The sequence below is a fragment of the Danio aesculapii genome, chromosome 14 (genome assembly GCF_903798145.1).
Source record: "Danio aesculapii chromosome 14, fDanAes4.1, whole genome shotgun sequence".
NCBI lineage: Eukaryota > Metazoa > Chordata > Actinopteri > Cypriniformes > Danionidae > Danio > Danio aesculapii.
In genome coordinates, this window is record NC_079448.1 from 48,775,702 (window position 1) to 48,789,915 (window position 14,214).

A 14,214-nucleotide genomic window follows, 5' to 3' on the forward strand; every position below is an offset into this window, starting at 1 on the left:
CAGCAATGAGGTCACATGAGCAACTTCTCAAAGGACCAAACAACAAAGAAAATGCTACTTGAATAAAGATTAACAATATTTATTAAAGGATTAAGGGAGGGGTTCTCTAACTGAGAGAAAGGGAAGAACTGAATAATCTATCAAAGAAAAGAAAAGAAAAATCCATCAAAAATACTCTCACTCCCTTACTAACCTTAACAGGAGAAAATGGTTACAAAAAGAAAAAAAATGGCACCCCCTCCCTACTAACCCAATCCCAAATTAACAGAATAAAGAGTGAATAACAAAGTAGTGTTAAAAACAAAAATTAACTTACAATCAAAAAGAGTTCGAGGCAAAAGCTATTTCAGATGATCAACAGCATCAACAGAACTTAAACAACTTAAAGCTCCTAATCAACAAATGATGCTTAAAGAATCAAACTAAATATATATTTATAAAGCCTCACAAAAACAAAGCCTCCACACACACACACACAAACACACTGTTCCTAGTGGAGAACTGCTGTTTAAATGCCCTCTGCTTTTCTCGTCCTCCAATCAGGGAGTGGTTCATAAGTGGCAGCAGGTGATGGTCATTAGCTCCTACTAGGGTGTAGCAGAGAAAGAAAGAAAGAAACAACAGAAACAAATACGTCCTGGGACGTAACACCATGTGATGCTAGTTTTTTATGCTAAACATTATTCTGCTAATTGGGTGTACTAGAATCTGTAAACAGACTTTAATGTTTTTTTTTGTTTACTTTATTTTTAAAGGTGCCCTAAAATGAAAATCTGGGTATACCAAGGTATAGGAGAATAATAAAAGATCAGTATATGGAAATGGGCATACTGTGAGCCTCAGACACCACTGTTTTCTTGTTCTCATGTAAGTTCCATGTGTGTAAAACCATGGTGGACAACAGACCAATCAGAAGCAGAAACACATTGTGATGAGACTCACAGGCCATGTCCTCCTCATTTGCATGTACGCCTACTTTAGGCAAAGAGCTTAGAATCACCAAGAGGCGACACTCAATAGAACGTTCCACTGCAACAGCAGCGTCCAGCGATTCCGCCAATCTGGAGTGAAAGCTATCGGCCGTCCATTGGATCTTACTGCTGTTGCGATGGCAAGCAGCTGCTTTTTTATTTTTATTTATTTATTTTAAAAAGTGCATCAAAGCTGAAATACAATCTGAAAGACGACGATACAGCACTTACAATCATACACTGGTGATTATCAGCACTTTTAATAGTTTATTTTACAGACTTAATGTTTAATATTTTAACCATAGTTGTTTTCTTGAAACGGTCACTTTTAGGTGAAAGTACTTTAAATTACTTTAATTTAATAGTTTACGCTCTGGCATAATACATTTTAATACTAACAGGTTAAATTAAGTTAACACTACTTTCAAAATGGGATGTTGATAGCAGATTAACTACTTTTTGTTGGAGTATTATATTATAAAAGTACATAGTATTTTTTACCAGTGTTGTCTGTTAAAAAAAGACTAATAACTTTTTTATTTAAAAAGCTACTTTCTCCAAATGTATTTATTTATTATTTTTATATATTTTTATTCATGACTTTTAATGCTGTTGTTAAAAATCATGGAGGACAAACAAACTACCAGTAGTTTTTGTTGTGTATACTCATTTTTGCTTCACCCTAATTTGAAAAAATAAATAAATAATAATAATAAAAAAAAAATAATAATAAATAAATAAATAAATAAATAAATATATATATATATATATATATATATATATATATATATATATATATATATATATATATATAAATATATATATAAATATAAATATAAATATATATATATATATATATATATATATATATATATATATATATATATATATATATATATATATATATATATATATATATATATAAATAAATAAAGTAATTAAATTATTTTGTTAACCTTACTTGTTATATGTGAAACAGATATTTTAAATATCAGATGTATGAAACTTAGCCTTGTCAACATTTTGAAAATTGTCTCTTTTCATTTGGGATATTGTTTTAAAATGTTTTAAAATGTTACTTTTCAAAGGGGATGTACTCATTTTAACTCATATTTAACTCAATATTTTAATTCATTCTGTCTACTCTTAGTTATCTGTGCTGTTGTTCTATTGGAATTTTCATTTAGTTTCCCAAATAGCAACAGAGTGTCACCTCTTGGGCAGCGTCCGAAATCGCATACTATACAGTACACTAAAATCAGTATGCGAGCCGAGTAGTATGTGCGAATTCATAGAATTCGAAAAGCAGTATGCAAGAAGTACCCGGATGACTTACTACTTCCGGCGAGATTCTGAAGTGCGCATCCCATGCATGCTGCACTATCCCAAGATGCCCTGCGAGCGAATTTATGAATGGGAGTAAAGCGATGCAACTGAGGCAAGTAGGTCACGTGACCATGACAAAATGGCGGATGTAGTACGTCCGAATTCCATTCATACTTTTCACATTCATACTGTATAGAATGTACTTTTCTAATGGCCGAGTAGTACGTTTATATTCAAATGCAGTACCTACTGAGTAGGTGGTTTTGGATGCAGCCCTGGTGATTCTATGCTTTTTGCTTTAGGTCATTCATTCAGACCTGACGAGCAGCCACGTCCTCAAGAAAAAAATCTCTGAAATCATTAATAAGCACGCCTCAGGGTGCCAAATGTTTTCTAGTTATACAACATTGATAATTTTCCTCCCTTAGTTATTTTAAGCGTATATTTCACTATCTATGTGGGACTTTTATTTTGAAAACGCATGTCCTCAAATTGTTTACTGTGCGTTACTGGGCAACAGCCGCACGAGATGTATGTAAATATCAGAGAACAATTTAACTTATTAAACCAATGCAGTATATGGGCACCTTTAATATATATTACGCATTTTTCTAAATATTTTCATTTGTGTTCAACAGAGGAAAGAAACGTATAAAGGTTTAAAACCCCATGAGAAAGAGTAAATGATGAGGTAATTTTAATTTTTAGGTGGTGAACTATCCCTTTAATTTGTTTAGTCTCTGGCTGTCTATGTTTGGAGATACAGAATGAACTAGAGACGAATGAAATATTCTTGTTTTCCCTCTGCTAGTGTGACCGCGCATTCACAGCGAGATAGTAAGACTGTTGTTTTGTTAACAATTGCTGAAGATTAGCCTAACTGATGTGAAGTATGATAATTTGTTTTTGTAAACAGTGTTTACAGTAACCTGCCCGAGGTCTTACGAAAAGTAGAGCTGGAATACTTAATCTTCCCTGCAGCTGGAGATAATTATGCAACATTTTTGTTTGTTGCTGTTTAACAATGAACAGACAGAGATAGAGCCCTGTCTGGATGTGTGGCCTCAGGTGGATCTGCATTGTTAAGGTTTTTTTTGTTCTCAGCTTATATTTACTTCATTACAAACAATTTCGAAAAGGACACAATGATTTATCACTAATTCTGTAATCATTTCCAATAAGCAAAGTCTAATATTATGTGCAAAAAAATTAATTGGGAGGCAAAACTGTGTAAGATATATAAATTAATATTGAAAACGTCATGTTTTTTTGCTGGAAATAATATTTCTAAAGGAGCTGTTGGCATGGAATTGAAGCAGGTTTTGGTAAAAACCCAAACAATATAAACATAAAAATATAACAAAACAACAAGTTTAAGTGGAACTAAACTAATTCATTCATTCATTTTCCTTCAGCTTAGTCCCTTTATTCATCAGGGGTCACCACAGCGGAATGAACTCCCTTCCAGCTGCAACCCATCTCTGGGAAACATCCATACACGCTCATTCACACACATACACTATGGCCAATTTACTTTATTCAATTCACCTATACCACATGTCTTTGGACTGTGGGGGAAACCAGAGCATCCGGAGGAAACCCACACCAATACAGGGAGAACATGCAAACACAGAAATTCCAACTGACCCAGCCAGGACTCGAACCCGCGACCTTCTTGCTGTGAGGTGACGTGCTAACCACTGAGCCACCATGTCACCCCTACGTACTGAACAACTGAAATGTATTTAAGACTTTATATAAAAATCTTTTTTTTGGTGACAGCAGCTTAAAGACGCCTCTCATACAGAGAATGAAGTCACATGAATTACTCAGGGGTGAGTTTTCACAGACTTCAACAGTGTGAAAATCTTGATTCTTCAGTGGGTCTCGTCTTTATTAACTCAACTTCATGCAGTTTTGTGACCTCATCTAAACTTAGTGACTCTTTATGCTTTATAAATCCCTTATAAACGACTATTAAAGGCTCAGTATCAAATGATCAATAAAACTGTAAAGTTTAAACATTGCTGAATAACAGGAGTGTCAAAATATAATATAAAATGTAATAAAACAACAATATAATAATTGAACAATATAACATAACATTTCAGTGTTATTTAGCGATGTTTAAACTGCACAGTAATTTTATTTTAGATAAGATTGCAAAGATTTATTTTTCATTTGATTCAGTTTCATTTGTGTATCTTCAAATGAAGAGAAATGAATAAAGTCGTTGATTTTTTTCTTTCTTGTTTAGGATCTGAGATTTGAGTTGTCATTTATAAGGGATTTACAAAGCATAAATAGTCCTCACTCTAGATTAGGTCACAAAACTGTATGAAGTGGAGTTAATAAAGCATTTACTATGAATAATAAGATATATAAATGTTAATTGGAATGGTTTACTAATCATTTACTCACGCATTCTGAATAATCTTTAAAAACCAGCACCTTCTCTCAACTCAAATAACAGCTTTGTAAATGATGCAACACTTAATTTAGTAATGAAAAAATAATCATTAGCAAAGTATGAAAGAACAAGCATTAAGCACATTATATAGGAGCTTATAAGACAACAAGCCAACCAATACAGTATTTGTATCTGCAGTTATAAACTACTTACTAACATCTGTTAATGTCGAGTTAATGCTTAACAAATAATGAATTAACTATTTGCTAATGCTTAATAAATGATTCATAGTGTGCACTCTCAGAAATAAAGGTACGCGAGCTGTCACTGGGGTGGGACCTTTTCAAAAGGTACAAATTTGTACCTACAAGGTCTATATCAATACCTCAAGGGTACATATTAGTACCTAAAAAGTACAAAAGTGTTCCTCCTAACATTTTTAGGCACTAATATGTACTTTTGAGGTATAAATATAGACCCTTAAGCACAAATGTGTAACTTTTGAAAAGGTACCACCCCAGTGACAGCTTGCGTACCTTTATTTCTGAGAGTGTGTAGTTATTATAAAGTGGTACCTGATCTTAAAAACCACCAATTCTAAATACTCTTCAATACAAATGGTCTGTAAATAATGCAATACTTAATTTAGTAATGAACAATTAATCAGTAACAAAGTATGAAAATACAATTATTAAACCACACTGAACTGAGCTAAACTGAACTGAACTTCACGAGTTCACACTTGCAATAGTTTCAGAATAAAGCGTATTTGGCGTGCTGTCCGGGGAGAGGGCTCTGAGCTCGGGGAAGACACCCAAACTCGAGTTATTCTTCTTATCAGGAAACAGAGAGGAATAGGGATTCGAGCGAAGTATCTAGCCCAGCCACAGAATGCTCCCCCCGGGATTGTAATGCTTAAGAGGTGAGGTGACGGGGTGGTGGAGGGATGCTAAAGTCGTAAGATGCTGCAGGTAAGACAGCTTTGGTATATATAGTGGTTTGGTCAAGAACTGATTGGATAATAGAATAATTGTTAATGACGTATTTGATACTGAAACTTCTGCGCGTGCTCCTCCCGAAATTTGTTTATAAAACATCACTTAAACACTACAAACTGAACTGAACTTAAACACTACAAACTGAACTACACTGTTCCAATTTACTATGACCTTTTATTTGAAGCTGCTTTGACACAATCTACATTGTATAAGCGCTATACAAATAAAGGTGAATTGAAAATTGAATTGAATTAAGCACATTAGAAACTGCTTACTATAATGGAGAGTTAATGCTTACGAGTTAACTATTTGCTAAAGCTTAATAAATGCTTTATAGTGTGTAGTTATTATAAAGCGTTACCAAACTTCCCACTGAACGCTTTTAAACAGCATTAGTCCCCCGATAAAAAGCTTTGCTAAATATTTAACCGAACATCTCTGGTCAAAAAAGTAGCAGAGACGGAAACAACTTGTACTTTTTTCTTTTTTGCGAGTGGCTTTGCAGTGTTAACTTATCATTTCAATATTGAAACTGAACGGACGAGCAGCCTTATCCAGCTTAGCGTCTGATTTCAGGCAGAAATAATCCATCTTACAGTCAAACTCCCCTTTGAGAGAAATTATGTTTGTGCCAGCGGCCCTGAGGGAGCGGAACCAGGGAGAAAGAGAGAGAGAGAGGACTTCATTTAGCCAGCTTTCCCTTAAGACAGACGCCACTGCCGCCACCGGTTAAAACTGCACGCGCAGGAGGACAAAATGAAACAGCTGCAAACGCGGCCTGCTTCTTAAATTGGCTAAAGTCTGGCATGACTAAATCAACACATAAATACTTGGCAGAGGCAGAGAGAGAAAGAGAGTGAGAAAAACGGGAGAGGAGGAAGGAGGGAGGGAAGGAGAGCCCGAGTTTGAGCGTATAAATGAAGGTCTCCCTAGTGGTTAAGACACAGAGCGAGTCCACGACGAGTGCTGACTGTTAATGAGAGAGAGAGAGAGAGAGAATGCTGGAGCGCTGAGAAAGGACACTGGAAATAAATATGAAGGAAAGAAAACGCCACAGATTACAGTAGAGTGGAAGCAGCATTTCAGGGGTCGCTACCAATATCATTTCATTTTCATGGTTCTTCCTATTAATTTTAGGAAGTTAAAGAATATTTTTAATTTAAGTGGATTGAACATGAAATAATTAAGTTGTCTCCCAAAAAAACTCAAGAATTGTGTCATTTCAGCTTAATTTAAATAATTAGTTTAACAATCAAACAGCAAATGTCACTTTTTGAGCGTAATGTAGATTTATTCTAGGGTTGGGTGATAAAATCGGTATCGATATTTATCGATATTTTGACCGAACACCATTGTCAATACCAATTATAAAAAGATTCGGTATGTAGTTTCAGTATGAATCGCTATCATTTTATTGTAATGTGGCTGCTGAGCATGTGCCTAGGAAGCAATGCCAATAAGCTTACAATGTAAGCTTGTCATTTTTTAATGGAGGCGCGCGACTTGTCATTTTATAATGGAGGCGTGCGACTTCCGAATGCTGTGAGCGTAGCGTGATTCATTTAAGTAGAGCAAACAAATCTGCTTCACATTTTGTATGGAATATACACATTTCAGTAACTATAGACTAATTACCTCACAGCGCACCCAAACACTGCAGTGCTTTTTACTAGTCAAAGCAGGGTGAATCCACCTTCAGCTACTAACAGCGCCCCCCGCTGCTGGAATCAGCTTCCAGAAATGATCAGATGTGCTCCAACATTAGGCACATTCAAATCAAGACTGAAAACACATCTGTTTAGCTGTGCCTTTATTGAATGAGCACTGTGCTACATCCTACAGATCACACTATTGTGTCTTTCTTTTCTTTTTCATTCTTTTATAATCTGTTTTAACACATTTTAATCTGTTTTTAATCACTTTACTTGTTTTATTTTCTTATACTTGTCTCTTATATTCCTGTTTATGTAAAGCACTTTGAATTGCCACTGTGTATAAAATGTGCTTTATAAATAAACTTGCCTGGCCTAATTGGCTGAATTTATTTGAACAGATTTTTTTTTTTAATACAAGATTAACTCCTTTCTATTTGAATATATAATTTATGACAATGCAAAATTCTCATAACTCCGATCTTCAGTATCACACGATCCTCTAGAAATCAAAACTGATAATATTTTCTGCTTGCAGTACCATTTCTAGACATAGTTGAACAAGATGGTTAAAACGTCATGATGGTTGCCTAGATGCCTAGATGGTTGAAACTAGGGAACTCAGCTGCAGGGATGCCAATAAGCATTATAAGCAGAACTTAAATGCATTACCTTTCTATTTCTAAAGATATTTGTTGACTAAAATATTATTTTAATAAATATACCTGTTTAATAAATCAGTTTTGTTTAAAAACACCAAAATATACTCCCTATATTCACTGAGAAATGAACATAACATGAAATCACTGAGAAATGAAAATATTCATTTTCAAAACGGGGTGTGCTCAAGCTGAGCAGCACTACGTCTGTAAGTTTTTGTCACTGTTCTGAACACCACTGCAAATACACTGGGAATATTCTTTTAAAAAACACTCTTAAAGTTTAAATCATTCATTCATTCATTTTACTTCAGCTTAGTCCCTTATTTATCAGGGGTCGCCAGAGCGGAATGAACTTCCAACTATTCTGGCGTTTGTTTTGCACAGCGCATGCCCTTTCCAGCTACAAACCAGTACTGGAAACACCCATACACTCACATACACACACTACAGCCAATTTAGTTAATCCAATTCACCTATAGTGCATGTGCTTGGACTGTGGGGGAAACCAGAGCACCTGGATTAAACCCACACCAATACAGGGAGAAGATGAAAACTCCAACTCTGCCAAGCCGGGACTCGAACCAATGGCTTTTTTGCTGTGAGGCAACAGTGCCAACCACTGAGCCAATGTGCCACCCTTAATAAATAAATAACTATTCACAATATGCGGAAGTTCCCTTGTTATCAATATTTTGCATGTTCATATATGTTGAATTACTGAATATTGGATATTGAATATTGGCATGTGTCAATTTGAAAGCATTCGCCAGTACTGAAGAAAGACTGCTATCATACCGTTTTTTTTTTTAAGTATGGACTTTTCACTAAAGTGTTTCTTCTGACAACACAAGAATAGAGGCAAATGACGGGCTACAGGGAGAGGGAGAAAGAGAGATGCGAGATGAGCGTCTGACAGGCCGGGTGACAGCGACGGGTGTCCTGCTGAAGGGAGATGCTGTTACTGCAGACACACCTGACTGCCTGCTAAACTTCCAGAGCAGTGTGCCATAGCAGAGCCAATGCCTGACCACGGGCCATAAAATCACAGACACACTCGCACACGCACACGCACACACACACGCACACACACACACACACAGACACACGCACACACACACACACACACACACACAGACACACGCGCACACACACACACACACACACACACGCACACACACACACGCGCACACACACACACACGCACACACACACACACACACGCACACACGCGCACACGCGCACACACGCACACACACACACACACACACACACACACACACACACACACAACACACACACACAGACACACACAGACACAGACAAAAGACATTGTGGGTTTTCTCCGAGCGCTCCGGTTTCCCCCACAGGCCAAAAACATACACTATAGGTAAATTGAATAAACTAAATTGGTCATAGTGAATGTGTGTGAATGAGAGTGTATGGTTGTTTCCCAGTTCTGGGTTGCAGCTGAAAGGGCATCCGCTGCTAAAAAATACGCTGGATAAGTTGGCGGTTCATTCCGCTGTGGTGACCCCTGATGAATAAAGGGACTAAGCCGAAGGAAATTGAATGAAAGAATGAACATTACTACTATTAATGTAATTTTATTTGAGAGGACAATAATTTCGAAAAAGATCAGAAACCTGCAGGGATATGACTGCTGAAATTTCATGTTTAAATAACACTTGTACAAATGTATTAAATGGGTAAGAAATAAGATACTTTATAATAATAATAATAATAATAATAATAATAATAATAATAATAATAATAATAATAATAATAATAATAATAATTAATATTATTATAATAATAGTAATTGTGATAACAATAATAATAATAATAACATCAACAACAATAATAATAATTGTGATAATTGTGATAATAATAATAACAATAACAACAATAATAATAATAATTGTGATTTTTGTGACAACAACAACAACAGCAATAATAATAATAATAATAATAATAATAATAATAATAATAATAATAATAATAATAATAATTGTGATCAACATAATAATATAGCTAATAATTATGACAATACATGTGATAATAATAATAATAATAATAATAATAATAATAATAATAATAATAATAATAATAATAATAATAATTGTGATCAACATAATAATATAGCTAATAATTATGACAATACATGTGATAATAATAATAATAATAATAATATTAATAATAATAATAATGATAATATTAATAATAATAATAATAATAATTGTGATTATAATAATAATAATAATAATAATAATAATCATAATAATCATAATATTAATAATAATAATAATAATTGTGATGATAATAATAATAATAATAATAATAATAATAATAATAATAATTGTGATAATAATAATAATAATATTAATAATAATTGTGATAACAATAATAATAATAATAATAATAATAATTGTGATAATAATAATAATAATAATAATAATAATAATAATAATAATAATGATAATAATAATAATAATAATAATAATAATAATAATTGTGATAATAATAATAATAATAATAATAATAATAATAATAATAATAATAATAATAATAATAATAATAATAATAATAACAATAATGATAATAATAATAATAATAATAATAATAATAATAATAATAATAATAATAATAATAATTGTGATAATAATAATAATAATAACAATAATGATAATAGCACTAATAATTGTGACAATAATAAATAAATAAATAAATAAATAAATAAATAAATAAATAAATAAATAAATAAATAAATAAATAAATAAATAAATAAATAAATAAATAAATAAATAGTCACCTTGGAATTATAAGATTCTATCTGCATATAGCAAACAGTATGTGTGTAACATTTGTTTTTTTTTAAAGTCTTAAAATGTAAACAACTTATAAAAAACATTACAATGTAAATAAGTTGTCATTTAACAAGAACATGTCAATAACTTAATTTTAACAAATCGCTATTGGTTAAATGCCGGCAAAGTAGAACACGGAAGCAGCTTGAAGCGAAAAGCGCAAGTATGTCTGTGGTCTGGAGGTATTATAAAAGTTGATGAAGACAACATTGCAAAAGCAAACTCTGAGATATGTAAATCTGGGATTGCCTGCTGGGTATTTTAAGTTGAGCTGTTATTTGTTTTATATTAGTTTTTTTTATTAAATGAACTGTTGCACTAAAGTCCAAAAGTGAAGAATTGATGTTATTTGTTATTTTAATGTTCAAGCTACCTCACAGAAGTGCTATTGAATGTTAAAATAAGGTGAATTACATAAAAATAAGGAACATCCTGAATCTGTTTATTCACTCTATTCTTTTTTATGTACTATAGAAGTATTGGATCAGGTTTCAGTATCGGCAGATATTCAAAATCAAATGACTCGGACTCTGACTCTGACTCTAGGGCAAAAAACGTAATCGGTACATACTAAAAAGACCATAAAAAAATCTATATTTGGTGGATTAACCCAGATTTTCTGGAAAAACATGTTCTAAATGACAATATTTACAACTGAAATTGAGAAAAAATGTTTAAAAGGCTTTTATAAAAAAGATCATTTTACTCAAAAGCATAGTTTATAAATCCAGTTAATCCAGAGAAACTGGTCTCATAATAACCTGAATTTACATTCATTCATTTTTCTCCGGCTTAGTCCCTTTATTAATCTGGGCTCACCGCAGCGGAATGAACCGTCAACTTATCCATCATATGTTTTACACAGCACATGCTCTTCCAGCTGCAACCCAGTCCTGGGAAACATCCATACACACTCATTCACACTCATAAACTACGGCCAATTTAGTTTTTTTAAATTCACCGATAGCGCATGTTTTCTGCCTGTGGGGGAAACCGGAGCACCCGGAGGAAACCCACGGCAACACGGGGAGAACATGCAAACTCCACACAGAAATGCTAACTGACCCAGCCGGGACTCGAACCAGAGACCTTCTTGTTGTAAGGTGACAGTGCTAACCGCCGAGCCACCGTATCGCTCCCTTAATTATATAATAGCTTTAAGAAAATACCAGCTCAGACACATGGTGAAGAGGATCATGCTTTATGCAAACAACATTTCGTCATCCAGCAAGTGCTAACTGGATTATGGTAACCAAACAAATCTTGACCACTTGGTCCATTTTAACAGCCTCCAGTTTGACATGTTTCACAGAAATCTTTGAAATACCACAATATCATCCAGAGATTGACCTCCGCTGAGACAGAAACAGAGAATATAGATGTTCTATAAGTAGGACCAGAACTCACCGCCTACACATGAATCTCCACATAACTCAGAAATAAATGTATTTAACCTGTAACCTCCTGTGGCAGCAATAATCCATAAAAATAACATTCTTCCCTCAGGCTGCTTTCACTTTAAGCTTAATTTCCTTACTTACTCCAGCATGCCAGGTTGTACACTTGTGTATTTGTTGATGCTCTATTCATATTTAATTGTGCCAGACAATTTCTCAGTACTTAAATCACTTTTTAAAAGACTCTTCACACTTCCAGTTTTGCTAATTTGTTCAATTCACATTCAAATTCACCAAAAGACTACTTATATGTCACAAATCAAGTAAGTCAGGGGTGTCCAAACTCTGTCCTTGAGGGCCGGTGTCCTGCAGATTTTAGCTCCAACTTGCCTCAACACACCTGCACGGATGTTTCTGGAAAGACTAGTAAGTGCTTGATTAGCTAGCCCAGGTGTGTCTGATTGGGGTTGGAACTAAACTTTGCAGGACACCGGCCCTCCAGGACCGAGCTTGGACATGCCTGAAGTAAGTCTTTTATACTAGAAAAGACTAGAACCTAAAAAATTTTTTACCACCACAGAAAGCTAGCAATTTTTGGTCTTATTCAGATATTCGGTGATAGGTTTTATACTTAAGTCAATCAGCTTTTAATTAAGTTCATAAACATGCAGATTTAAAGTAAAACTAAACAAAATGTAAGTCAATTTAAATCTTTATAATTATTAAAATAAAAAAATCTACAGGGCGGTACCACTGACCAATTACCTGTGCATGGACGGATTTACCAGCGTGACAGGTTTGCTTGGTAGCTTGCTACTTACGTCGTCAGACTTGGGACAAGAAGTGGACTGGAGTTCGGTCTAGAAACGGTTCCAGAAACCAGGTTAAACGAAACAAAACAGTGTGAAATTGTGGTAAAAGCATGCAGTAAGCACCATCGGTTGGATATAAGTGGTGTGCAGGTTAGTCGATATCAAGCTGTTATTTAATGCATGACAAGCCAAACGATTTCTCTCATGGATGCGCACGAGAAGGACATTGAGATTGGCAAAAATGTAAACAGCATCCTCTAGTGGATTTACAAGAAATGGCATGTATAAAAAAACGTGCCCAGTAACCTATTTGAGATTGTCAAAAATGTGCACAGTGTAAAAGCAAAAACTGCAAGCAGATGAGTGTACATATTTCTCGGTTCTCAAAACTATAGCCCTGGGAACGTATTTTCAAATGAGCCTAGATCGGTAAGAAACTAGGCCTACACACATGAGTGGTTTGAGGACAAAAACCTGCTAAATTTCTTGAAATAAAAAGTTTTTTCATGCGCGGCAGCCATATTATAAGCGAATAATTGACTCTGGTCTATTGAATTATTAAATAATTAACAATTAAACAGTCCGTCATCAATTAATCCAAGCTTAATTTTATTGACGTATCTGTTAGACTAAAAAAATGTAAGATTTTTTGACATTTTATTCAAACAAAATTGATTTCAAGCACAAAAAGGGTTTCATTCTACTGTATATAAAGCCACTTATATTTAATTTGATGTGGACAGCCAAATGTCCTCTTTGACCCACATTCTGTAGAGTTATAGTAGTGTTTGAGTGAGAGAAGCACTCGTGTAATTAAAAGTCATTAAAAGCATTTGTTCCACAGCAATGGAAAACGATCCACAATTCAGCTCTCATTGACTCCTGTTGTGCTCACTGTTTGAAGAACTTTAAAAAACAATAACCCCAGATTGAGAAACGTGTCTTAGGGATTGTAAAAAACTGTAAAATAAAAGTAGTCTCAGCAGGATTCTGACAATGTTTTGTCTGAGCGTGCGTGTGTGTGTTGTGGAGGGACTGATTGGCTCGTCTACATCAGACAGTACTCCAGAGATTGGATTAAGCAGTCACTTGTTTCGGCTAACACGTCGTGCAACATATGCC

General features: G+C 34.1%; 1 protein-coding gene across 2 annotated transcripts in view; it reads right to left on the reverse strand.

Moving 5' to 3' along the window:
• Positions 1 to 14,214, reverse strand: part of ldb2a (LIM domain binding 2a) — a 136,402-nt gene that overhangs the window by 46,594 nt on the left and 75,594 nt on the right. The window lies entirely within an intron of this gene.